The sequence below is a fragment of the Ursus americanus genome, chromosome 14 (assembly GCF_024610735.1).
Source record: "Ursus americanus isolate L20-20 chromosome 14, mUrsAme1.1.p, whole genome shotgun sequence".
Lineage (NCBI taxonomy): Eukaryota > Metazoa > Chordata > Mammalia > Carnivora > Ursidae > Ursus > Ursus americanus.
In genome coordinates, this window is record NC_142140.1 from 51,790,050 (window position 1) to 51,813,593 (window position 23,544).

At 43.6% G+C, this 23,544-nt stretch overlaps 1 long non-coding RNA gene across 3 annotated transcripts in view; it reads right to left on the reverse strand.

The window, feature by feature from the left end:
- The window catches only part of LOC123777747 (uncharacterized), a 78,790-nt gene that overhangs the window by 52,380 nt on the left and 2,866 nt on the right, over positions 1-23,544 (reverse strand). Inside the window, exons 2-6 of one of the 3 annotated variants that reach the window (XR_015726712.1) lie at positions 17,818-18,004; positions 15,277-15,412; positions 13,925-14,362; positions 13,012-13,176; positions 2,643-2,708 (exon numbers count right to left, since the gene is read on the reverse strand). This is a non-coding gene — a long non-coding RNA (uncharacterized LOC123777747). Of the gene's footprint in view, positions 1-2,642; positions 2,709-13,011; positions 15,413-17,817; positions 18,005-23,544 lie in introns of all 3 variants that reach the window. The other 2 variants (XR_006775716.2, XR_006775715.2) reach the window with 2 other exon arrangements.

Genomic DNA, 23,544 nt, shown 5'->3' on the forward strand with positions numbered 1-23,544 from the left:
GAAAGGTCTCAAATAAATGATCTAACTTTACACCTCAGGAAACTACAAAAAGAACAAACTAAGCCCAAAGTTATCAAAAGAAAGGAAATAATACTAAAGATTAGAGCAGAAATAAATGAACTACAGAGTAGAGAAATAGTAAAAAAAAATAAATAAAGTAAAATAAAAATCAACAAACCTAAGAGCTGGATTTTTCAAAAAGTAAAATCAACAAACGCTTGGCTAGATTAAAAAAAAAAAAGAAAAGACTCAAACAAAGCCAGAAAGAATAAACATTGTAATGAGGCTTTAAAAATAAAAAGGATCATGAGAGACTTTTACGTACAATTATATGCCAACAAATCAGATAATCTAGAAGGGGGCAAAGTCATTCTTTAAAGAAATTGAAAAACATTCCTAAAATTCAGATGGAACCACAAAAGACCCAGAATAACCAAAGCAATCTTGAATAAGAAGAAAAAAGCTGAAGGAATAATACTGCCTGATTTCAAAATGTACTACAAAGCTATAATAATCAAAACAATACTGCACTGGAATAAAAACAGTCATATAGATCAATGGAATAGAACAGAGAGCCCAGAAACAGATCTAAACATTTATAGTCAACTGATCTTCTACAGGGATGCCAAGAACAGACATGGGAATAGTCTCTTCAATAAACAGTGTCAGGAAAACTGGATGTCCATGTACAGAAGAATGAAATTGAACCCTTATCTCACACCATATACAAAAATCAACTTAAGGGATGCCTGGGTGGCTCGGTCAGGTAACCATCTGCCTTCAGCTCAGGTCATGATCCCAGGGTCCTGGGATTGAGTCCTGCATTAAGCTCCATGCTCAGCGGGGAACCTGCTTCTCCCTCTGCCTGCTGCTGCCCCTGCTTGTGCTCTTTCTCTGTGTCAAATAAATAAATGAAATCTTTTTAAAAATCAACTTAAAATCAATGGAAGACTTAAATGTAACACTGAAAATGTAAAACTACTAGAAGAAAACAGAGGGGGACAGCTTCTTGACATTGGTCTAGGAAATTGCTTTTTTGGGATATGACCCCAAAAGCACAGGAAACAAAACCAAAAATAGACAAGTGGGATTGCATTAAATTGAAAATCTTCTGTGCAACAAAACAATCAGCATAGTGAAGAGACAAACTAAAGGATAGGAGAAAATATTTGCAAACCAGTGAGGAGTTAACATCTAAAAAATATAAGGAACTCAACTCAATAGCAAAACAAACAAAAAACAGTAGGCAAAGGATCTGAATAGACATTTCTCAAAAAAAAAAAAAACATACAAATGGCCAACAAGTATATGGAAAGATGTTCAACATCACTAATCAACAGAGAAATGTAAATCAAAACCATAATGAGATATCATCTCACGTGGCTAATCGTGACAAAAGATCAAGAGTTGGCAAGGATGTGGAGAAAAAAGAACCTCTGTACACTGTTGGGAATGTAAACTGGTAGAGCCATAATGGAAAATGGCATAGCGGGGTGCCTCAAAAAATTAAAAATAAAACTACCATTTGATGCAGCAACCCCACCTTAGTATCTCAAAGACCTAGCTGCCCTGCCATGTTTAGTGCAACATTATTTTCAATAGGCAACATATTGAAACAACTTAAGTGTCTCTCAACAGATGAATGAAGAGACTATTACAGACACACACTAAAATATAATTCTGCCTTTAAAAAGAAGGAAATCCCGCCATTTGCAACAATATGGATGAACCTAGAGGACATTAACTAAGTGAAATAAGCCAGACATAGAAATACAAATACTGCATGATCTCATTTTTTTAAAGATTTTTATTTATTTATTTGACATAGAGACAGCCAGCGAGAGAGGGAACACAAGCAGGGGGAGTAGGAGAGGAAGAAGCAGGCTCCCAGCGGAGGAGCCTGATGCGGGGCTCCATCCCAGAACGCTGGGATCACGCCCTGAGCCAAAGGCAGAGGCTTAACGACTGTGCAACCCAGGCGCCCCTCATTTTTTTTTTTTTTGAGAGAAAGTGTGGGGGGAGGGGTAGAGGAAGAGGGAGAGAAAGAATTCCAAGCAGGCTCCACCCTGTTGTGGAGCTCAGTCTCACATCTCTGAGATCATGATCTGAGCCAAAATCAGGAGTCAGACGCGCTCAACCGACGGAGCCACCCAGGCATCGCCGCATGATCTTACTTGTATGTGGAATCTAACAATGTCAAACTCGCAGAAGCCGAGAGTAAGAAGATAGTTACCAAAGATTGAGGGATGGGGATATGGCGAGATGCTGGTCAAAGGGTGGTAACAAGTTTCCCTTACGCAGGATGAATAAGTTCCGGAGATACAGTCAATAATACTGAATTGTATACTTAAAATGTGCTAAGAGAGTAAATCTTGAATGTTCTCATCACACACACGAAAAGGTAACTATGAGAGGTGATGCGTATGTTTATTAGCTTGATTCTGGTCATCATTTTACAATATACACGTGTCAAAACATCATAAACGTATTTTTGCATATGGTAGCGAAGAAAAATTCTAAGATATACTGTTTATAGATAAAAATACTGGCAAATAATTGTTTCTTTGAGACTACAAAGATGTCCATAAACTACCATTTTCACATTAACAAATTGCTATATAAAACAACTAATTGAATCTGACCTTTTTCCTCTGCTTCAGAGCTCTCCGACCTTTGTCAGTTCATGGTTGTCGCCAGGGGCTCCGTGCCTGAGGATACACATGTTCAATTTACCAATTTGAAATTCTAATTCCCACTCTCACCCCCACAGATCCATCCAATCATTTCCGTAGCTAAGTCCTAACCATCACATAAATAGCTTTCTCTTTCAAGCAATCTGACTGGCTCCAGGTTGAATCCATCTACACCTCCCTAGTTTCCCTTAATTTCATTCATTCATTCATTCATTCATTCATTCATTCATTCATTTTAAGCTCTATGATCAACGTGGGTCTTAAACTCATGATCTCCAGATCAAGAGTCACATCCTTGTGACTGAGCCAGCCAAATGCCCCTTCCTCAGTTTAAACTATTAATTTGAAATGGTCTTCCAAGATAGACTGTGATATCTTGGGTAAGTGCCTCATCCATTTTATTTGCTTCTGTTCTCCCCAACCGTAACACCACCTGTTCATTGAGGACACACAGAGAATATTTTAAACTATCATCTGCTATAATAGTGTGTGGATATTAATGTTGCCCTCACTACAAGAGGGAGCACCACTGCCTTTCCATTTCTGGAAAATGGTTTAAGCAGTTTCCTGGAGGACTTTTTATATAGGAGAATACAGTTAAAAGAAGTAAAAGTAACACTGTTCAACTTAATTTCATCTACACGATTTAATTTTTTGTAAGTAATTTTTAAAAAATTTTAACTATTTATTTGAGAGAGAGAGAGCATGAGTGGGGTGGGGGCAGACGGAGAAGCAGACTCAGCAGGAAGGAGCCTGATGCGGGGCTTGAACCAGGACTCCGGGATCATGACCTGAGCCAAAGGCAGACGCTTCATGGACTGAGCCACCCAGGTGCCCCTGTAAGTTCTTAAGAAAGCAATAAACCCTGTGAACCTTGATTTTCCTTATTGTGAAAAGTGTGATGAAAAAAATCCACACTTGGAAAGTAGTAGGAGTAATTGAGGTGGGAGGTAGGATACTCTTGGAGGAGTTCACATTGAGGAGAGACCTGATGTAATTGATTAGGACAAGAAAAGCAGAGGAGGCTGGGAAGATGGCAGAATAGGATGCACCAGGAATGTCTCCCTACTTAGACAGCAATTACACTGGTAAAATCTGTCTGATATAAGCATTTGAACTCCGTAGTCTATTGAAGGCTTGCAAATTCCAGAGGATGGCTTGAAAGGTAAGCTGAGGTAAACTACAGTCAATCTCAGCTCTTAGCACAGTAGCAGGGGCACATTCCTCACCCCTAGCCTGGTAGCAGTAATCTGTGCACATGTTCCTGGAGCAGCTTGCACACAGCTTGTGGGAGAAAGGGTGGGCAAAAAGGACCTTGTTCCCCAAATATCAGGGATCTGTACTCTGATGGTTGATTACTGCTTCTGATCACAGAGGTGCAGACAAAGAGGCTGTGGCCACTGTTGTTGCAATTCCCCGCATTGTTGTAAGCCCTTCCCTCTATAAGAGAAATCATTTCCAAGGTATTTGAAGGGTTAGTGCCCTTTTGTCCTCCTTCATTTGTTTCCCCGTCTTTTGGGAGCCAGACTAGAATATTAAAAATCAACTATATATACAGGGAAAATTAGAAAGTCACCTGTGCATGCCCAAGGAAAGACACACACTCAGCAAAGACCTAAATTTACATGTCATGCTGATCCTTGGCACAGAGACAGTGTACAACAATAAAATAACAAAAAAATAATTTTTTTTAAATTAAGTAAGTGCTATACCCAATATGGGGCTTGAACTTACAACCCTGAGATCAAGAGTCACACACTCTACTGAGTGAGCCAGCCAAGCACCCCTAAAATAACAACAAAAAAATTTTATAAAGCGAACCCTGGAGAAGGGGAAGAATCTGATTTTCAGAGTTACAACATTTTTAGATTCAGTCGTCCAGATTTCAACAAAGACATCACAAGGCATACAAATGAGAAAACACACCCATTTCAAAGGAAAAAATAAACCAACAAAAACTGCCCCTGAAAAAAAAAAAACCTGATGGCAGATCTCTAGACAAAAACCTTAAAACAATCATTTTAAGGTTGCTCAAAGAACTAAAGGAACAAGTGGAAAAAGAAAACAATGTGCTAACTAAATGGATATGTCAATAAGAAATAGAAAACAAAATTGGGGCACCTGGGAAGCACAGTCAGTTAAGCATCTAACTCTTGGTATCGGCTCAGCTCATGATCTCAGGATCATGAGATCGAGCCCTATGTTGGGCTCTGTGCTCAATGTGGAGTCTGCTTGAGACTCTTTCCCCTTCTCCCACTGTCCCTCTCTTCTGCTTTCTCCCACTCTCTCTCTAAAAATAAATTAATTAAATAAATTTTAAAAGTTAAAAAAAGAAATACAAAACATAAAAGAGGTCTGGTAACAATTTTTATTTATCAATTATATGTCAATAAAGATGGAAAAAATTTAAAAAATAAACCTATTCGAGGGGAATATTCTGGAGTTGAAAAGTACAATAACTGAAATGAAAATTTCACTAGAGGAATTCAAAGGCACATTTGAGCAGACAGAAGAAAGAATCAGCAAAGTTGGAGATAGGAAAATGGAAATTATTGAGTCTGAGAGACAGAAAGAAGATTGAAAAAAGTGAAGAGAGCCTAAGGGACACAATTGAATGGACCAACATACACATTATGGGAGGCCTGGAAGAAGAGAGAGAAAAGGGGAAGAAAGAGTATTTGAAGAAATAATGGCTGATAACTTCCCAAATTTGATGAGACACAAATATAAAAAACATACAAGAAGCTGAATGGACTCCAAGTAAGATGAACTCAAAGAGACTCACACCATGACACATTATAATCAAACTGTCAAAGCCAAGGGCATAAAGAATTTTGCAAGCAGCAAGAGAAAAGTGAATCTTGGGATCCTCAAAAAAAATTATTAGCAGATTTCTCATCAGAAACTTTGGAGGCCAGAAGACAGTGGGATGATATATTCAAAAGGATAAAACAAAACAAAACTATGAATCAAGAATCCTATACTCAGCAAAACTATCCTTCAAAAGCGAGTGAGAAAAAATTTGCAAGGCATATACAAAACAGATAGCAAAATGACAGAAGTCCCTCCTTATCAGTACTTATTTTATGTGTAAATGGGTTAAATGCTCTAACCAAAAGACAGAGACTGGACTTTGAATTTTTTTAAGTAGGCTCCATGCTCAGCATGAAGTCCATGCAGGGCTTGAACTCTTGACTCTCATAATAACACCTGAGCTGCGATCAAGAGTCAGATGCTTAATGAACTGAGCCGCCCAGGCACCCCTGGACTTTGAATTTTTACACATTAGGTTTCCCCCTCTTTTTATGAATTATAACATGAATTGGATACTGAAAACCATGGGGAAAATAAGGAGACAAAACATCCAATGGTCATTAATTAAAACAATATCTTTAATCCACTTATGATAGTTATAGCATTTTCTACCAGGTCAGATGGACATGTTTGGAAGATAAGAGAATGAGATGACTAAATATAATGAATGAATAAATGATCCCCTTTCCTTAGAAAATTACATACACACACGCACACACAGAGTCTAATATCAGAGGACACCGTACTATCCCCAAAGGATAAAACACCATGCTGTAAGATGTTCTTCTCACTCCTCACATTAACTGCTCCATAAACTGTCATGTTTACTTTTTCCCAGAGATATGTTTAGAGAAAGGGCAGTGTAATCAGCTAAGTGGAAGGGGTATTTATTTATGGCTTTTGTACATTTTTCAAGATTACAGCTATTAAATAGTTGATTATTGTATTGATTTAAATATTTATGAAAGCTTTCAGAAAAATAAGCTACCATATTACCATAATATGGAAAAAAGTCACGAATAATTATTCTTGTGAAAAATTATAAAATAAATCCAGAAAACCTATCGGTAGAGAACCTTAGGAAAGCTCTGAGAGACCACATTTTGGTGAATAATTTGGGGACTGAAACACACACATCATCATGTGCTCTTGCATTAGGATATTTCCTTTTGATCTTCCTTTAAAACAAACAAACAAACAACTGTCTTTCCTACCACTCGGTCAAAAAATATTATCCTGCATCTGATAACTTTATATTTTTATATTTTTACTTTTCACCATTTCAATGTGAGTTAATTTTACTGTACGATGTGAGGTAGGGGGGTCTCAGTTCATCTATCTCCAGGTTGATATGTAACTGTCCCAGCACCATGTTGAGTAGACATTCCCCACTGAATTGTCTTAGGCAATTAAAAAAATAGATTAACCAGGGCACCTGGGTGGCTCAGTCAGTTAAGCATCTGACTCTTGACTTTGGCTCAGGTCATGATCTCACAGTTGTGAGATCGAGCCCCATGTCAGGTTATGCACTGGGCATGGAGCCTGCTAAAGATTCTCTCCTTCTACCCCCCTTTCCTCCCAAAAAATAAAAATAAACAAAAATAAAATAAAGTAAATGAATAAATAAACAAACTAGCCAAAAATGTAGGGAATTTTTCCTGGATGCTCAATTCTTTCCCACTGATCCATATCGAATCTTATGCCAGTTCCACACTGTCTTGGCTACTGTAGGCTTGTAGTATGTTTTGAAATGTCCTACAGTTAACTTCTTCCCGTTCTAGACCCTGTTTATCTCTGAAACCCAGTGACTCTCCTCACCCAAACTACTCCACCCAACTGGAATCCTGCACTTCCATCCTACGTAGTTCCTCCCACTCTTGTCTCCTACTCCCCTATACCTCAGGATTTTGCCATTTCTCCTCTGGCTCTCTATTCTTCCTCTCGCTGGAAACCAACTCTCTGCTTCAACATTATATCTCCTCACTCTCATTCCCATGACCCCCTTTCCTGCTCAGGCTATCTGGTCTCCTCTTTCTGAGCTCGTTCCCCTTCCTTGGGGAGAACTCTGCCCTGGTTTTGGCTCTGTCTAGATCCGTGGGGGTGCATTTCATGTCTTCAGAATGTCCACCTGGGATGGGCATGGCAAGCACTAGCCTCAGGTGCACAGGACTCACCAACATTTCTGGGCCCTTTGCCTCAACTCCTACTTCCTTCTCTTGTCTCTCACAGCGTATCCCGGAGCCAACATGGGGGTAGCCCTGAGGGTTTACGAGAGGGGACCTTTTACCAGGGAAAATGAAAGGGGCTAGAAACATCAGATGAGTGTTCTTCTTAGAAAGACAGCACACATGTGAATTTTTACTCAATTGAACAATTCATTTGTAACACAAACTTTCACCAGCACTTAATTCGTGCATTGCCACCAACTCAGGAGATTGTATCCTTCAGGGAGAGTGTGAGACCATGTTGCCTATGAAACGACTACTTCTCAGCTTTGACCCCATCCTTTATGCTTTCTCATACATTGCTGGAACGGGACCTCAGCAAACCATGTTTCTGCTTTGCAGAGGTTCCCGGTTAGGCACCACCAGCAGAAGGTGGTAGAGACAGACAGAAAGGCTGTAGGCAGGAGAAAGGACTCACTTCTTCCTGTTTCCTGTCACACCAACTACCTCGCTCTGCAGAGGCAGCTCCTCCTGGCATCAGCTGCTGACCCCACTTTGCCCCCTTCCCATCACCTGCAGAAGCAGCCTCATGGACACTCCGTGGGGAAGCTAGCACAAGTCAAGCTTCTCTGCTTTCTCAGGATTCTGGGTTTGAGCCCCCCAGGACCCATCTTCCAAGTTTATAATACTTAACCTCTCATCTTCTTCCATTTGATTCCCCCGGTCCCAGAGAGAAGCAAAGTCTCTCTATAGTTACTAGCTCCTCTCTACCTTTGAGTTTTCTTTCTGTTTTTCAGTTCCTCAATAACGGATGAGTAATTTTTATATTTAATTCTCCTTATTAATCTAACTTCTGAGTGGACCATGGATGATATAAAGACCATCCTCCAACTCCCTAAAGTTTATGCCTGTCTTACCAGCCCCAGGTGCCAAGGGAGTTTGAGCTCAGAGACAGACCCCACCTCTACCAAGGCGATCTCATGACAGGGGACTTTGATCTCTTGTGTTGGCCAAGCCTGCCTCTTGGAAACTTCTTCCCTCTCTACTGTGGCCTCTGCCTGTCCTGGATCTGCTACTATGCCTCTCTTCCCTTTGGACTGCATCAGTAGCTCGTGTTCCGATTTGGGGAGCCTGGCCCTTGAACTGGAGGAACAGAGCAGACCTATTTACTAATGCGTGTGTAAGACTGTCCTAACTTCTTTGGCAGATACCTGAAGGACTGGTGCAAGGTGCTCCTGTCTCATTAACCTCGCTCAGATATCAAGTGGGATAGGCAACAGGCACTGCTCATAAAAGCTGCATGGCATTTTAAAGACCCACAAATGCAAGAGATTAGGGGGTTAAGACATATAGTAGACCGCCTAAATTCTGGAGGAGAAGCTGCAGAGTTTCTTTGAGATTTTAGGTCATCTAAAAGCAGTTATGCCGCAAGTGATATCAGGGACGATGGTGGATTAGGAAGCACTGGGAATCATTTTTTTTCCCACCTAGACAATTATACTGCCACAAATTGTCTGAAGTTAACTATTTTGAAACTGCAGAGTCTATTTGAACTTGCACTTCCAGTTCCAGTTTTTTTTTTTTAACTTTCTGGGCTTTGAACTTGTGGCTGGTAAATTGCAGCTTATTTCAGCCTTTAGCGCAGGAGTGGAGTGACTACCTATTACCCACCACCCACTCCATGGCAGACAGCTTTGGAGAAAGTGGCCTGTATTCCGGGTGTGTCCTGCTCGAACCGAGGTAGGACGAAAAGACTTTGTCTTCCAGTTATCTGGGTTCTATGTTCTGATTGCTGCTTACGGCTTTTGATCATTGAGGTTTCAGACACCAAGGCTGGCTGCCATTGTTTCAACCCCACCAGCTAAAGTGGCTCCCAGGAGATTGTTTTAAAGACTTTACTTAATTACTTGAGAGAGAGAGAGTGCACGTGAGCACGTGCCCACATGCACACACAAGAAAGCACGAGCAGCAGAGGGAAAGGGAGAAGCAGACGCCCCCCCTAAGCAGGGAGCCAGATTCAGGGCTCAATCCCAGAACCCTGGGATCATGACCACAGCCAAAGGCAGATGCTTAACCTACTGAGCCACCCAGGCACCCAGCTTCCAGGAAATTTTAAGGAATATTATCTGTTTGGGATCATCCCCCGCCCCTTTCTCCTTCTGGGAGCCAGACATTAAGGATGATGACACCCATAAGCAACCAGATATATGGGTGAATTTAGAAAGCCACTGCACATGCCCAAGGAAAAAACAGGTTCAGAAAAGACCTCTGAAGCCCGTAAGCCTCCACTCCAGGCTGAACTACAGAACAGAGACCCTACAGCAATTAAAAAAAGAAAAAGAAAAACCCTGGAGAAAAGGTGAGAATTAAACTTTCAGAGTTATCACATTATAAGGTTCAATGATCCGTTTCAACAAGACACAACAAGGCAGACAAAGAAACAGGAAGGTAGGGGCGCCTGGGTGGCACAGCGGTTAAGCGTCTGCCTTCGGCTCAGGGCGTGATCCCGGCATTCTGGGATCGAGCCCCACATCAGGCTCCTCTGCTATGAGCCTGCTTCTCCCTCTCCCACTCCCCCTGCTTGTGTTCCCTCTCTCGCTGGCTGTCTCTATCTCTGTCAAATAAATAAATAAAATCTTAAAAAGAAAAACAGAAAAAGAAAAGAAACAGTAAGGTATGATCCATTCATAGAAATCAGATGAACAAAAAGCAGCCCTGGGGAAACTCAAATGCTGTACGTACTAGGAAAAAAAAAGCAAACCAACAACTATTAAACAACTGTCTTAAATATGCCCACAGAGTGAAAGGAAAACATGGGCAAAGATGGGAAAATGATGTATAAACAAAATGAGAACATCAATAAAGATAGAAATCATAAAAAGGAATCAAAGGGAGGGACGTCTGGTGGCTCAGTTGGTTAAGCATCTGCCTTCAGCTCGGGTCATGATCCCAGGGTCCTGGATTGAGCTCCGCATGGGGCTCCTTAGTGGGGAGCCTGCTGCTCCCTCTGCCTGCCACTCCCCCGGCTTGTGCTTGCTCTCTCTCTCTAACAAATAAATAAATAAAATCTTTTAAAAAAAAAAAGGAACCAAAGGAAAATTATGGAGCTAAAAATTACAATAACTGAAATAAAAAAAATCTACTTCATGGGTTTATAGATTTAAGCAGGAAGAAGAAAGAATTGGCAAACTTGAAAAATGGACAATTGAAGTAGGTGAGTATGAGAAGCATACTTCCTTAGCAGCAGATTTTTCATCAGAAATCTTGGAAGCCATAAGGTAGTGGTTGATATATTAAAACTACTGGGTATTTACCCCAAAGATACAGATGTAGTGAAGAGAAGGGCCATATGCACCCCAATGTTCATAGCAGCATTGTCCACAATAGCTAAATCATGGAAGGAGCCGAGATGCCCTTCAACAGATGACTGGATTAAGAAGCTGTGGTCCATATATACAATGGAATATTACTCAGCTATCAGAAAGAACGAGTTCTCAACATTTGCTGCAACATGGACGGCACTGGAGGAGATAATGCTAAGTGAAATAAGTCAAGCAGAGAAAGACAACTATCATATGATTTCTCTCATCTATGGAACATAAGAACTAGGAAGATCGGGAGGAGAAGCAAGGGATAAAGAAAGGGGGGTAATCAGAAGGGAGAATGAAGCATGAGAGACTATGGACTATGAGAAACAAACTGAGGGCTTCGGTGGCGGGGGGGAATGGGATAGACCAGTGATGGGTAGTAAGGAGGGCACGTATTGCATGGTGCACTGGGTGTTATACGCAACTAATGAATCATCGAACTTTACATCAGAAACCAGGGATGTACTGTATGGTGACTAACATAATATGATAAAAAAAAAAAAAAACATTAAAATAAAAAAAAGTGCCGGGGAAAATCTTTTTTAAACAGACTGTCAACTGAGAATCCTATATCCAGTAAAACTGTCCTTAAAAAAAAAATGAGGTAAAAATTAAGATATTCTCAGATAAACAAAAGCTGATGAGATTCATTACCACTAGACGTGCCCCACAGGGAATGCTGAAGAAGTCCTCTGGGTGGAAATGAAAGGACATCAGACAGTACCTTGAGCTGTACGAAGAAATAAAGGTCCGGCAAAGGAGCCTCCATGGGCAAATACAGAAGCCAGCTTTATTGTAGTTATGGTTTAACTCTACTCGATTTTTAAAAACAAAATTAATTTTAAAACAATTATAGATCTATGATATTGGACACAATTTATAAAGATGTAATTTGTGACATCAACAATTCACAGGGTTGGGGCATCTGGCTGGCTCAGTAGGTGGAGCGTGTGACTCTTGGTCTCAGGGTTGTGAGTTCAAGCCCCATGCTGGGCGTAGAGATTACATACATACATACATACATACAGCCTAAGGTTATGGACCTGTATAGAAGTAGAGTATTTGGGGGCGCCTGGGTGGCACAGTCGTTAAGCGTCTGCCTTTGGCTCAGGGTGTGATCCTGGTGTTATGGGATCGAGCCCCACATCAGGCTCCTCCGCTGGGAGCCTGCTTCTTCCTCTCCCACTCCCCCTGCTTGTGTTCCCTCTCTCGCTGGCTGTCTATCTCTGTCAAACAAATAAAATCTTTAAAAAAAAATATTTGTATGTTATTGAATTCAAGCTGGTATTAATTCAAGTCAGATTTTTATAAGTTAGAATGTCAAATGTAACCCTAAAGAAAATATCTACAGGAAAATACATAAAAGGAAATGAGAAAGGATGTCTCACTACAAAAAAATCGACTAAACACAAAAGAAAGCAGTAACGGAAGAAAGGAAGAACAAAAAAGCTCTAAAACACAGAACACAAATGGTACAATGGTAGAAATAAGTCCTTCCTTATCAGCAATTACTTGATAAGAAGATGGATTAAGCTCTCTAATCAGAAGGCAGAGATAGTGAGAATGGTCTTTTAAAAATCCTGGGCTGGCAGGTGGGTTTTTATGGGCGCAAGAGTGCTGGCTCCCAGCCAAGGCCCTCCCATTCCCTGCTCAACCCCGCCCTCCCCACCTGAGCCTCGCTTCACCAGGCTCAGTCCCACCCCCCGCCGCAGTTCTGGGACCCGCGGTGCCACGTGCACTGGGACCTGGAAACGCTGCTGCCGCACTTGGAGCACCAGTGCGCCATAGGGGAGGAGTCAGGAGGCATCCTGAGTTCTCTAGTGACATTGGACTTGAGAATGGGAAGGGCAGAAGTGGGAAGGAGACAAGGCAGAGGCAAAGAGAGAAGGGAGAGGGGAAACCTCTCTTTGTTCCCACTCAGCCCAGGCCATCCACTGCCCGCAGGACTTGCTCTCCTTCACCATCACCTACCTGCAGGAGACCACACCGGCGGCCAACCAGCTCCAGGCGGCGTCTCCAGGCTCCAGGGGAGGAGGAGCACAGGCGGAGGTCCCGATGTGGAGGAGGGTGAAGTTCGGGAGATGGTGACCATGAATTGGTGGAGGAACTTGAGCCGCTGGAGGTGTAGCTCTGAACCTAAAAAGCAGAGTTTGAGGGATATCAGGTGTGTCTAAGTTGCAAAAGTGGTTCTTGTATCTCTTGAGGAGAGTTCCAGACAAGGAAAAAGGTCTTGAAGGTCTGGGGTGGTATTTAGTGCCTCCTTGGTGGAGATTGGAGGGTCTGACTTCATCAAAATTATAAAAATATTTGCTCTCCAAAAGACCCAGGAAGACATGAAAAGAATCTGAAGACTGGGAAAAAAATATTTGCAAAACATGTATCTGACAAAGGACTTTTATCTAGAACATACAAAGAACTCTCGAAACTCAACAGTTAAAAAAATCTAGTTAGGGGACGCCTGGGTGGCCCAGTTGGTTAAGCATCTCCCTTCAGCCCAGGTCATGATCCCAGGATTCTGGGATGGAGCCCCACATCGGGTTCCTTGCTCAGCAGGGAGTCTACTTCTCCTTCTGACACTCCCCCCTCTTGTGCTCTCATTCTCTCTCTCAAATAAGTAAATAAAAATCTTTTAAAAAAAAAATCCTGTTAGAATATGGGCAAAATAGGGGCACCTGGGTGGCTCAGTGAGTTAAGTGTCTGCCTTTGGCTCAGGTCATGATCCCGGAGTCCCAGAATCAAGTCCCACATTGGGCTCCCTCCTGAATGGGGAGCCTCCTTCTCCCTCTGACCCTCCCCTCTCTTGTGCTCTCATTCTCTCTCTCTCAAATAAGTAAATAAAAATCTTTTAAAAAATCCAGTTAGAATATGGGCAAAATAGGGGCACCTGTGTGGCTCAGTCTGTTGAGCACCTGACTCTTGATCTCAGCTCAGGTCTTGAACTCGGAGTCATGAGTTCAGCCCACATTGGGCTCCACATTGAGCCTGGAGCCTATGTAAACAAAACAAACAAACAAACAAAAAAGGGCAAGATACATGAACAGATACTTCACTGAAAAGGATATAAAGATGGTAAATCAGCACATGAAAAAATGTTCAATATCATTAGCCATTAAGGAAATGCAGGTTCAAAGAAGATATTAGTGGGGCGCCTGGGTAGCGCAGTCGTTAAGGCGTCTGCCTTAGGCTCAGGGCGTGATACCGGCGTGCCGGGATCGAGTCCCACATCGGGCTCCTCCGCTGGGAGCCTGCTTCTTCCTCTCTCACTCGCCTGCTGTGTTCCCTCTCTCGCTGGCTGTCTCTATGTCACATAAATAAATAAAATCTTTAAAAAAAACAAAAAAAAACAAAAAAGAAGATATTAGTATGCACCTATCAAAACAGCTAAAATAATAAATAGCAATAACACCAAATGCTGGTGAGGATGCACAGAAACTTAATCCCTCATACTTTGGTGGTGGAAATGTAAAACGATACAGCCCCTTTGGAAAACAGTACGGTTTCTTACAAAACTAAACATGTTCTTACCATAAGACCCAATAATTACACTCTTAGGCGTTTATGTTTAAAAATAGGGGTGCCTGGCTAGCTCAGTGGGAGAGGCACGTGACTCTTGATCTCAGAGTTGTGAGTTCAAGCCCCACATGGGGTGTAGAGATTACTTAATTTTTTTAATTAAAAAAATAAAAAATTAAGTTCACATACATATCTATACATAAATGTTCATAGCAGCTTTATTCATAATATCCAAAAACTAGGAGCAACTCATATATTCTTTGGTGTGTGAGTAGTTACACAAACTGTGGTACATTGAAACCATGAAATACTAGTCAGCAATAAAAAGGAACTAGCTATTGATCCATGGCACAACTTGGATGAATCTCAAAGGAATTGTTTTGAGTGGGGGAGGGGAGCTCCAATCTCAAAGATTACATATTTATCATTCCAGGTATATAACATTCCTCTTCGTAGCAGCTTTACTGAGAAGCAAATTCATATACCATACAACTCACTCATCGAAAGTGGACAACTCAGTGGCTTTTGGTACAGTCAGAGAATTGTGCACCCATTACCCCAGCTTTAGTACGTGTTCATTACCCCTACAAAAAACCAGACCAAACCAAACCAAACCAAACCAAAACCACACCCCTTAGCTATCCAACAGCTCCAGGCACCACTAATACACTTTCTGTCTCAGTAAATTTGCCTCCCGGACATTACATGCAAATGGAATCTTACAGTATGTGGTCCTTGGTGACTGGCCTTTTCACTTCGCATAGCATCTTCAAGGTTTATCCATGTTGTAGCATTTATCAGTACTTACTTCTTTACACGGCTGAACCATATTTCATTGTATGGCTATGCTGGAACATCCCTGAAATGGCAAAATGATAGGCAGGGAGAACTGATGAATGGTTTACAAGTTGAAGGTGACCGCAGCCATAAAAGGGTAGCACAAGGGATCCTTGTGATGGAATTATTATATTCGTCTGTGGTATAGTCACACAAATGTAGTCCTGTAAAACTGTAAGGAATCACACGTGCGCGCGCACACACACACACACACACACACACACACAGTCGAGTGCACGTAAATCTGGAGAAATCTGAATAAGGTCAGAGTTCGTATCCGTTTCCTGGGTAGGATATTGTACCCGAGTTATGCTACATGTTACTACTAGGGGGAAATGGGTGAAGAATAGACTGGCTCTCTCTGTGTGATTTCCTACAACCACATGAGAACCTGCAATAATAGGAAAATCAAAAGTGGTTGGTTTTTTTAATGGAGTCACTTAAGTCTGACCACGCTCAAGCAGAGGGGAATTAGGCTCCATTATTCGAAGCAAGGATGTTATGGACTGAGTGCTTGTGTCCCTCCAAATGCATATGTTGAAGCCCTAATGCCCAGTGTGACGGTATTTGGGGGTGGGACCTTTGGGAGGCGATTAGGTTTGATTGAGGTCATGAGGGTGGGGCCCTCTTGATGAGATGTTGCCCTTCTAAGAAGAGACACTAGGGAGCCCCCCTCTCTGTTTCCCTCCCCTTTTCCATCTCTGTGTCTCCTCTGCCATGTGAGGACACAGCAAGATGGTGAGCGTTTGCAAGCCAGGAAGAGAGCCTCATCCGGAACTGAATTGGCTGGCACCTTGACCTTGGACTTCCTAGCCTTCAGAACTGTGAGAAATAAATGTCTGCTGTTTAGGCTGCCCAGCTTCTGGTGTTCAGGCTGAGTGACTAAGACAGAGCAACAGCAAAGAGGTGAAACCACCACACCAGAGACGTGTCACAGAGGGGACAGAGTGTTGGGGTTAAGCCTGAGCTTTGGAGTTGGAAAGAATGGCGTTCATACCCAGGCTGGTGACCTTGGACAAGTCCCTTGAGTTCTCTGAACCTCAGCATGCCCTTTTGTAAAACGGAGATGATAAAGCCACCATGAAGCCACCTTTAAACCACGTGACATAAGACTTGGCATCGTGTAAATACAGGTAGCTGCTGTTATTATTACTGTTATTATTGCTCGTGTAGTTGTTCATGCTAAAGATGTGATGCAGCAGGCAGGGCTGGGTCTCCTGCTACATCTTATCCCAAGATGAAGGGTGTGGACTTGCTCTCCAGAGCACTGGGGAGCCAGGGCAGGGAGTGGGGGGCTGAGCAGGGGAGAGACAGGAAAAGGTCCCTTGGGACTGCAGTAGATGACTAGGAATTAAAGGCTGGAACAGCCCCCCAAGGGATGGGTGCCTGGCCGTGGGTGGTGTCCATGGGGTTGGCAGGAGTGAGAGCACTATGTGTGAGTCTCAAAGGTTACCCCATGACCCAGGCTGAGAGGAGCAGTTAAGTGGGGGGGGGGGGATGTATCAGGAATTCAGCTTTGACCTTGCTTTGCTCAGGCCCTTCCTTCTGCCTAGGATGCCTTTTCTTATTGTGCTTTCCTGATGCTCCCCCCCTTCCCTGAAGATGCTGCCATTGACCCCTCCTCTGAGTATCTCTCTGGCACAGATGCAGTGTGCAATTTCCCAAGAAACCGACTGCTCATCAGGTTATCCTGAAAGCATCTGAATCCCCAAGTCTCTCATACGGAGTTTCTCTGGCGCAATCCTTGGACCGATGCCTAGCAGGACTCTCCATGCCCCGCACACGGGGTCTGGAAGAAGCCTTTGCTCACCAAAACGGAAACGCTGCCTGCGGGATGCTGCTGCAGTTCGAGCTGTGGCCACGCGGGGGCAGCAGTGCACAGATCAAGGGTCTAAGAAAGGCACCTAGATGATCTGGTCCCTGCTGGGCGCCCCCTGAGCTTCTCAGCCAAAACCTCCGCCTTTTTTTTTTTTTTTTTTAAATGGGTAGAGGGGGAAACCCCTACGACCCAGTTTTTTTCCCACCTGCTCCACCCACCCAATGCCCGAGCCCCAAGTCCAACAGTTAGTGGAAATTATGCAAAACCTAAGTTAAATCAGTCTCTTTGCTCAGAATACTCCATGGTGCCCACCTCACTATGGACAAAGCCCCCCTCCCAGCAGCCCCCAAAGCCTCTGACTGTCCCACACACCCGTTCTTCACCTCCTGGCCCTCATCTCCTCCCACTTAACCCCTCACTCCCTCTGTTCCAGCCACACAGGCCTATTGGTTCCTCAAAGCAAATTCAGGACAGTGCCTGTTTGGGACAGCTTTAGTGCCTAGAAAAATGCATCATTGTGGTTAAATCAAGTAAAATTATATTTTTAGAAACAGTTTCCCTTAAGCCTTTGGTTCCAACCCCAGCTATTATGTTACTTATATACATACCTGGGTAAGTGGACCATCGCTTGGCAAAGAGGCCACCGGGTACCCATGTGGATCCACTGAGAAATGTGGGATGAAATCACTTAACGTTGTACGTGGCATTTATAAAAGTGATATAGCGGATTCTTTGATCTTGTTAAATGCCTCCACCAAGCAAAGACTTCTGAAATCCTTAGCAGTTATTACAAATCTAAAAATTAAATATAAATAAGGAGAAATATGTTCTTTTAAACATCCTGGTACTACTTCTAAACCCAGCCAAATTATCACGTAGTTTCCAACTTAAATTACCAGCCTGAAATCAGTTAATCGTCTCTGGAAGGAGAAAAATCTGGTAAGTCTTGCTCCTTCCAAAGGGTGGGGGGGTGGGAGGAGGTAGTTGAGGGGACCGGAGAGGGAGGGAGGCTTCTCATTATAAACTATTAGGGACTTTCTGAATTGAAATTATGGGTGTGGGGGGAGGTTCAGCTTCAACCCTGTTTTCTTTTTTCTTTATGAAAGGAAAATGTGTATCTGAAGCGATTACCACCGGGTGTTAACTTTTGCTTCTTCACGTGCAGATGCAGGGGTGTTTGGGGGATTATCTTCTGTGGTTTTCTGTTTGTTTGTCAACTTTTACTTTCGGTAAAATACAAGTAACATAAAATTTACCATCTTTACCATTTTTAACTGTGCAGTTCAATGGTATTAAGTACATTTCACATGGTTGTGTAACCATCACCACCATCCACCCCCAGGACATTTTTCATTGTGCAAAACTGAAACTCTGTCCCCATTAAACCTTAACTCTGCCTCCCCTCCCCCACCCCAGGCACCCACCCCTCTACTTTTAATCTCTGTGGATTTGATGGCCCTAGGAACTTCCTATGAGTGGAACCATACAGACCTTTTGGCTTATTTCACTCAGCATAATGTCCTCAAGTTTCAGCCGCGTTGTAGCAGGTGTCAGAATCTTGGCTGTGTTTTTCAAATTAAATTTAAATTAAAAATACAAAACCACGTGGACATAATTAAAATCAATTCGATTTTTCGCGTCGCAGCGCCTGTAATGAATGGTGAACACCTGTGGATCCTAGCTTTCTCTCTCTGGTCATTTCCACCGTCCTGGATGTGCTGGCTCCCTCTAGCCACCCAGAGGGGAATGGGGCCCTCACCTGCTGGTTTTCTGGGGGGTGGATCAGGATTTAGCTCACAGCTTCCCTTTCTCTCCCCCTGCCCCCCTCCACACTGGCTTAGATCCCCTGGAGTTCCTCTGTCGGCCATCTTTGACATTTTTCAGGAACCTTCTTACCCCATTATTTCTTCTTCCACAAACTAGAATTCCTCTGACTGCTCTGACTGGGTAATGTTAAAACTGAGCGTTTTTAAGGCACTTGCTAGGGGCCAGGCACTCCTCGGTATTTCTACATAGATTAAGTAGTTTAATATCCACAATAACCATGTCTGATCCCAGAAAAGTACCCTTACTAATCCCTTTTAGAGATGAGGAGCTGAGGCCCAGAAAGAGTAAGTCATTTGCTCCGGGTCACGGAGCTTACAGAGTGGCAAGGCTTGAGCTCCCTCTGGTTATTTTGACTTTTGTTTGTTTGTTTTGAATCTCACAGGGGGTGAACAAGTTATTTCTTGAATGCCTCTCGCTGAGGTTTATGAGAACTCAGGCAGTGTGCACTTAAGATCTGTCCACGTCATTGCATGCAAATTTTACAACAAAGAAAAAAGCTGTAAACAAATATTGAACTCTAGTTAATAGTATAGGCACTGAAGGATTGGGAGGGAAGCGTGCAGGTGTCTGTGACAGATTAAAATGAGTAAAGAGCGGGGCGCCTGGGTGGCTCAGTTGGTTAACTACCAAGCTCTTGATTTCCGCTCAGGTCATGATCTCGGGGTTGTGAGACTAAGCCCTGCACTGGGGCTCTATGCTGAGCGGGGAGTCTGCTTGGGATTCTCTCCCTCTGCCTCTGCTCCCCCCACCCCCACCACATGCACTCTCTCTCTCTTTCCATAAAAAAAAAAAAGTAAAAGGTAAGGTGGATGAGTGGATAGGTATTAGACCAAATACATTCAAATGTTAATCACAGTATCTAGGAGTGTGTGGGTATTCACTGTACAATCGTACAATTCTTTTAACTTCGCTGTATCTTTGAAATATTTCAGAACAAAATGTGGGGACCCCTGTCCTGAGCTTCCGCCGGAGAACTTGTCTTCTCGCACCCAGACAGGCAAGAAGTCCCTCAGACTCAACACAGCCACGCTTGGATTTGCCCGCTTCCCCCAAAATGGTTCCTCCCCTGGCTCTCTTCCTCTGGGTGCTTCTCACTCACCAGGCCCCAGAACTGGGAGTTGCCAGAGATTTCTCCTTCTCGCCATTGGGTCCCAAGATTTCTCTTAGGGTGACCAGCTGTCCTCCTGTTTTACCCAAGACTGAAGGTCCCTGGGCTGTGGGACATTCTGTGCTAAAACCAGGGAAGTCCCAAGCAAACTGAGATGAGTGGGTCTCCCAACCTATCATTTCTGCCTCTGAAACACATTCAGTCGATCCAAATTGGCACTGCCCTAGTCTATACTAATAACACACATCACAGTGATGACAATGAACTGTGGTAACTGCTTATTTCAAGGGCTTGTTATGTGCAAGGTGCACTTCTGCGTATTCATCCGGGGCAGGTCGTTTGATCCACACCCTGTAGTGAACAACTGTAATATCCTCTAGGCTGGAGACAAAGGAATAAGGCACAGAGAGGTAAAGTCACCAGCCCCCAGTCACACAGCTAAGTAACAGCAGAGGAGCAGGCTTCTGAAGCCAGGCAGATGGGCACGGAGCCCCCAGGCTCAACTACCCTTGAATATCCATCCTATAGCGCTGACTCGATCATACCAGCCCCCTGGGGGTTCCCCTCACTGTAGGTTCACCCTCAGTCAACCCAATCATCCGTCTTTTCATCAGAATGATTATTTAGGTAAATATTGTTTCCCCGATCACACACGTATCACCAGCATATAATCTTTAAAGACAAATTCAGTAAAGAAATAAAGTAGAAAGTAGGGGCGCCTGGGTGGCACAGCGGTTAAGCGTCTGCCTTCAGCTCAGGACGTGATCCCAGCGTTATGGGATCGAGCCCCACATCAGGCTCCTCCGCTATGAGCCTGCTTCTTCCTCTCCCACTCCCCCTGCTTATGTTCCCTCTCTCACTGGCTGTCTCTATCTCTGTCAAATAAATAAATAAAATCTTTAAAAATAATAATAATAATATAAAAAAAAAGAAATAAAGTAGAAAGTAATCATTTCCCATAGCAATCCTCCTCAGGGATGCCACTTTGTTTTTAAAGATTTATTTACTTATTTATTTATTTATTTGAGAGCTAGAGAGCACAAGTGCATGCATGCAAAAGAGAGCAGGGGAGGGGCAGAGGGAGGAGGAGAGAAGCAGACTCTCCACTCTGCATGGAGCCCGATGTGGGGCTCTATCTCCTGACCCTGAGATCAAGACCTGAGCTGAAATGAAGAGTCAGACACTTCAGCGACGGAGCCACCCAGGTGCTCTGAGGATACCACTTTTACTTGGGTTCCTCTTGGGGACTAGAATTTCTTCTTGGTGTATAGCAACCAGCACTTGCAGTTCCAGATCATGATGTAGTGTGACAGACGGATGGATAGATAGATAGACAGATAGATATAGAGATGGATAAATGGATGGATAGACAGCTAGCCAGATAGATAAAAATTGATATAGATAAATAGAGGATATACATACAGATCTGTCTTTGTCTTGCTTTTTTCCAAACTGATCTTGTAAAAACACAGCTCGGAACCCATCCTCCAAACCTGTCACCTCCAGATCAGGTCACACTCCAGGGCTCCAGGTCCTTGTTCCTGTGTCCCCATTAGCCCCTTTTCCCTATCTCCTGAGACCATCTACCTGCCTCCCACCTGGAGCTATCCTCACCACGCATGGCAGTCTGGTGCACAGCACCCTTCACTGACCTACACTTGTCAGAAGTCATGTTAACACTGTGCCCCCATCTGCCCCCGTTGACTGTATATTGCTTGTCCATGCCGACCTGCTTTCATGGGAACTCCCAGTGGGGAGGTGGGGAGGGGTGCTTGACAACATGGGTGATGGGGGTGCTGCTAATTGAGTCACAAGGTCAGGATAGTCTGAGGAGGTGGCATTTAAGCCAAGTACTCATTCACAAGAAGATGAGGGAGAGTGGCCCAGTGGTGGGGATAGCAAGTGCAAAGGCCCCGAGGTAGAAATTAGTTGCCCTTAGTGTGACTTGAGCACTGTGACACAGACATGAGAGAGATGCAGAATCTAATCAGGGGTCATTAATATATCTCCAAGAGTTTTGTCCTGGGTGGATTATCAACCACCACCACCACCACCACCACCACCACCACCACCAGGTTAGAACTGAAGCAAGCTGTAAGGGAGTTGGTGGAACTCACTCAAGGGATGAAGCCAGGAGAGATGGGGGAGGGTGGACACTCAGACTGGAGGGAAGAGTGTGTGTGTCCTGAGGGCGTTCCTTCATTCCATCATTCCCCCCAAATTCCTCAGCAATGACCCTTCTGTGCTCCAGATTCCAGATGCCAAAGAAAACAGCAGTGAACCAGACCAAGAGAGTTCGTGTCACCTAAGAGCTCATTCTGCTGGGGAGACAGACAGAAAGCGAGATAAGCACGTGTGTGGTTTGTCAGGCAGTGATAAGGGCTACAGAGGGTGAGGAGGGTGAGAGGCACACAGGTGGGGGTGGGGTGCATTTTTGGAGTCTCTAGGGAAGGAAGGGCCTTTTAGGCAAGTGGAATGGCAAGAGCCAAGGCCCTGAGGTCAGAGTGAGGCTCTATTCCAGGAAGGGTGAGAGGCTGCAGGAGTGTGACTGCAAGGGGAGAGGTGAAGTGGGGAGGGCAGGGCCTCCAGAAGCCAAAGGAGGAACTCAACCATAGGATTGACGTTGGTGTTGGGAAGCAAGGCAAGAGTGAGCCAAATCCTGATCCACCTCCACAGAAAATGGGTAGAACAGGGCTCCACTGGGCAAATGGAAGGATAAGAGCTTATTCAGAACCCAGGCGGTGACCAAGAGAGAGAAAACCAGGAATCCATATGCTCAGCACAAAGTCTGGTTTCTTTTAATCATGTGCCCATGCTTTTGCACATTCTCATTTATTTTTTTTAAAGATTTGTTTATTTATTTGGGGGTGGCAGAGGGAGAAGGAGAGAGAAATATCAAGCAGACTCCCCACTCAATGTAGAGCCTGACATGGGGATCGATCTCACGACCCTGAGATCATGACCTGCCTGAAACCAAGAGTTGGACACTTAACCAACTGAGCTACCCATGCATTCCTGCACTTTTTCATTTAAGAAAAAACACAGAAAATGTTAACACTTGAAAAAGCTATAAAATGGTATGTTTCACTGGTATCTACTTTCCTGAAGACAAATGTAGGCATAGAATAATTGACAGGAAAAAAATTAATGGATAGTGACTCTCCGGGCAGGGCTATGACAGGCAAGTGTAATGGTTTGCTTTCTGTTTTTCAGTATTTTCTAACTTTTTTATGAAGGCCATGTACTACAAAAAGATAATAAATATAATCTTGTGAGATCTCAAAAAAAATAAAAAATAAAAAAACACAGGGGTGCCTGGGTGGCGCAGTCATTAAGCGTCTGCCTTCGGCTCAGAGCGTGATCCCAGCGTTCTGGGATCGAGCCCCACATCAGGCTTCTC